This window comes from Pavona decussata, unplaced genomic scaffold (genome assembly GCF_977016875.1).
Source record: "Pavona decussata unplaced genomic scaffold, jaPavDecu1.1 SCAFFOLD_273, whole genome shotgun sequence".
In the NCBI taxonomy this organism is placed as follows: domain Eukaryota; kingdom Metazoa; phylum Cnidaria; class Anthozoa; order Scleractinia; family Agariciidae; genus Pavona; species Pavona decussata.
In genome coordinates this window covers 382,501-387,120 of record NW_028145675.1, presented here as the reverse complement: position 1 = coordinate 387,120, position 4,620 = coordinate 382,501, and the positions used below count along the sequence as shown (strand labels likewise).

Genomic DNA, 4,620 nt, shown 5'->3' with positions numbered 1-4,620 from the left:
GTAGAAAGCGGTTTTCGTGAAACTTGTCTCGCAACGGAAGTTCGAAAAAGTTTCACGAAACCGACCATGTTACACGGTGCAACGCCTGCTGAAACTTGTTTCGCAGCGCCGTCGCACACAAGTTTCAGCTAAAAGTTTCAACGTGTAACGGCGCCTTTAGTCAAAAACTGAGGATTCACTTGAGTCTGGCGATTTTTTTCTTACTCAGGATTTTTATAGTTGACCTTAAATTCATAATTGGCAATCCATAATTTTTTATTTTCGTCATAGTTATTTGAGGGAGTGGTTAAGAAACCTTGCAATGAAAACAACGGAGCTGCAATTTATGTTGGAAGGGCAGCGACCGAAGACAATCCTTTGTTTTAATGTTCACACTACAGTTGAATATCGTAACAGGAATGTTTTTATTGGTCAGTTGCTCCAACACTTTAAAATCTATTGTGGTCTGTTCACGGTCAAGGCCAAAAATGCTCACAAAAACATATAACAAAGAAGTTTGCCAGTCTTCATAATAATAACGTTTTATTAACAATCATCTCAGCCTCAACGTTTTTTTAAAAAAAGAATGTACATTAAAAGTATTTGACTGATGTAAAAAGATTCCCGCCTTTTGTGCACGCTAGTTCCACTTCAACTCGGAGTTAACAAATACGGTCTATTGTTCAGTGTTCCTTTTTTTGTTTGCTGTAAAAATGATAAAACAATAACGGACCAAGGATGTGTATCCTTGAGGAACTCTAGGGATTATTTCTTTGGGCGTGGATAGTTGGTTTGATTTAATCCTCGCATTTGTTTTTCTCTTTTAGGCTAACAGCAACGCCTTGCAGAATCTTGCACAGGTGAGCAAGTAACAGAATAGAAGCACAGCCCTGGAAATATCTTTCTTCTTGTATTGTGAGGCAACAATTATTTCCAACATTTCTAAATTCCAATTAGATATTAATAATAACCCAAGTTATTGCTCTGTTATACTTTTCCAGGGAGCTTCTCATTTACAACAAGAAACAAGTTCTTAAAACATCTTCACTACAAGGTTACCCAGCAACTGGCAAAATCCGTTTCAGGTCTTTGCAATTTGAGTATCTGACTGTGCATGATTGTCCCAGAATGTGTTTGGCTAAAGCACAGAATGAATAAGTCAATGATCATCGCAGTTATTCGAACCCATGATTTCTGCGACGCCGATGCAGCGCTCAACCAACTGAGTTATCAAGCCAACTGGGAGCTGGTATGAAGATAGATATATGTAGAAAAAGAAAAATTTGAAAGTTTAAAATCAATATTAAAAGTTTCAACAAAGAATTCTCTTAAAATAAGATTCCAGATCGAATTGGAATTTGGAAATGTTGGTTTTTTGAGGAGAAAGGAATTGAAAATCGGAGAACCCAGGAAAAAAGGCGCTCGGAACAAGAGAACCCACACATACAACGCCGAACCCAGTCCACATTGGTGGGAGGCGAGTACCCTAAGTAAAAATGGCTGATTTTTTAATATTCCGTTTTGTTTGCATTCAAATTAGCCCCACTAACCTCTTTCTTGAGTTCAACAATGAAAAGAATATTTCATCGTGAACGAGACTAGTGAGGCTAATTTGAATGGAGATAAAAAAATATATGAAAATATCGGCCCTTTTTGCATCAGGTCTATGATTATCTGTAAAACCCTAAAGAATAAAGGCTGTGCCTTTCGAAATATTAGAAAAAGGATAACTTAAAACACTAAACAAGCAGGATACAACAGCGAAACCCAACAGTCCATAGGCTCTGATATTCGAGGAGGAGGATAGGGAGGTGGGGTGTAAAGGCTAAAGGCACCCCGACTCGTGGGCTTATACTTGGTGGTAGTGGTCGGAGGAAAGGGAAGGAGGGGGTATATTTGAAAATTTTACGGTATAACACCCAAATGTCAAATACTCCAGTCATATTATATTTTCGCCAGTACGTTACTTCGCAATTCGTTACATGTTTACGAACATGAGATCGTAAAAATCAACCCCTCAAAAGAAATACACTCCAATTAGTTAGTTTTGCGCAGTGTTAATCCTCTGTTTCCCAACGTCACGCCATATATCACGATAAATACCACTAGAATGTCTGGCTAGCCCTCGTGGGCTCAAACTAGGTGCCAGGGGTCAGATTCACGAAAACCTTTTAAGTATTATTGTTTACTTTTCTGTTTTGGGCCGTAGATCTTTTCAGATCTGATTTGCTGTACATTTTTTTAACATGGTTTGACCATGTACCTGTGAAGGAAAGTTTTGCTTTTCTCATTCAACTTATTGCGACAGCGACATTGTTCGTAGTCACGCGCTATGACGTGGACGGATGTCTGAATTTCGGCCCATCCGAAATCACTACCACGTGCATTTGGTAGACCACTCGATTAGCGTTGGTTGTTCTACTTTTTGCTGTGCTACACCGAGCTGAGGAGAGCCAACCAGCTCGAAACAGCTGTCCACGGTTGTCGCATTCTGTTGATTCTCGGTTTGGTCTCTATCATGTCGCTGTCGAGTTAAGTTTTCTACGCAGACTAGCCTGCATAACAGGCGCTTATTGAGCCGAGCAGGAAGAGAGAGACGTTAAGCTCGAAGGGCGACTCGCGAGCGCGGAGCACGAGACGAGGGGGAGACAAATATAACTCCCCCTGGTCTCGCGCTCCGCGCTTTCAAGTCGCGCTTCGCGTTCGCGAGTCGCGCTTCACGTTTAAGAGCAATTCTCCAGGAAAGTGAAGCAAAGTTGGAAATGAAAATTTTTAACTCCCCTTCATTTTTTGTGTAGAGGTAGCTTACCTGGAGGGATGAACAAAAACAGCCATATTTGGATCGGCAGGTGCGTCGTTGCCATGGAAACCGCACTTGATCACGTCGGCCTGAGGTCTATGTTTTGACCAAAAAATTCACTCTCAAATAGTAAAAATAAACGAGTCTGGTTCTCGAGTACATGTGAGCCAATTCAAATGAAATTCATACAGAAGGTAAAACCACTCTCCCAGTTTATAAAATTTGCTGTTAGAGTATTTTGGGTTCTATAATCAAGAAGACAATGTTCGTATTACTATGTTGCCTGTCAGCCATTTTGACAAGAAGGAAAAACAAGCACAACCATATTCGTTATTTCTCCGAAAGTACTCTTTCCACATAAACCAAATTAGCAGCAGGGCTTACATAGATATTGAAGTTTATAAACATTATAAAATCTATTTGGGGAAAATTATATTCTGGCCATGGGGATTGAAGACATCCGAGGCAAGTTGCAAAAAATTGCAAAATTGGAAATGTTGAGGTCTCCACTATTTGGTTCAAACAGGCTTTAGATAGAGAATATCAGCTTCAAAGCTTTTTTCATTCATCTTATCTGTTATCTAAATTTGATTGATTAGGTTTTGGCCAACGAATTTGATGAAATATAAATTAAAACAAAGCCCACCTTGCAACTTTTCGGAATTTCTTCAGGATGCTTTTGTCGTTTACTGGGATGGATCTCTCCTCAGTTCGCTCGCTCCATTTTCTTGACCAAATCTTGCACAGACTCTAGCGGAAAGGACAAATCTAACTGCCTAACCTCGCCGAACATCTACTTGTAGACCAAAGATGATGATGCGTTAACCCGAATAAAGAACAGTCGAACAGGTCAAACACGGTCGTGCGTCGAGTATCGAAATAATTTATCAATACAATCCATCCAGGAAGTTAAATAGATGCATCAAGATCACAGCTGAGCAAATGCATGTCTGTGACGATTCTGAATAAAGTCTTTGGCTAAATCGAGCCGTACATTCCGTGGTGTATAGTTGAGAACCGAAGAAATCGTTGTTTACGACCTGTTTACGACCAAACGTATGTAGACCGGAAATGCGAGTAGCAATACTGCTGACCGGATGTAGTTTTAAATGCGATATACGCGCTTTTTGTTTGTTTGTTTGTTTGTTTTTGTAGCTTCGGCTAATTGTCGCAATGGCATTATCTCTTCTTTCGATATTTTTGGTACAATATATCATTGATACGGGAATAAAAGGACGACTTTTGATCCGCTTTTATGACTGTTTTACAGTGGTGATAAAGAGGACAAAATAAAAGCCCTTCACTGATCGTTTTACGCAACCACATAAGCCGCCCATGTTTCCTGGGTTTGTTTGTTTGTTTGTTTGTTTTTTTTAATTCATTGCTTATTGGATGTTAAGGATGGCCTGCATGTAAGATACGTCGCTGATCTGGGGCATTAGCGTACACATTAGAAGTTACGAAGTTGGAATTTTTTGACCAACCTCTCATCCAGAAATAAATAAGTCCTCTCCAAGCCGATAAATTTTCACAATCAGTACCTAATACCTGCCCAATTTTGGCATTCTTTCTGTTTATTTATTTATTTATTTATTTATTTTTCGCCGTTGTTTTTTTTTTTTGGTGGGGGGAAGGGTGACCGGACGTAAATTTGTGCCGTCGATCAAAAACACTGTAAGGGAAATTTGCATATTGGCCTCTTTCAAATCCCAAAAGGAACGTTTCGTTTTGTGAGTGCAGTGGAGACGATATAAAACTCAGTCAATGTCAAAGGGATATTTCCAGGCACGTGCAAGCCTACGGAATTAGTATAAATCGTAATGAAATCAGCGACGAAATGG

General features: G+C 39.7%; 1 protein-coding gene across 1 annotated transcript in view; it reads right to left on the bottom strand.

Annotated features, from left to right (window-relative positions):
* Window positions 1-505: 505 nt before the first annotated feature.
* Window positions 506-4,620, bottom strand: part of LOC146455478 (uncharacterized) — a 23,209-nt gene continuing 19,094 nt past the window's right edge. The window contains exon 7 of the mRNA XM_085094134.1: window positions 506-4,620. This exon is cut by the window's right edge and continues 1,987 nt beyond it. The gene's annotated coding sequence lies outside the window, so the exon portion shown is untranslated.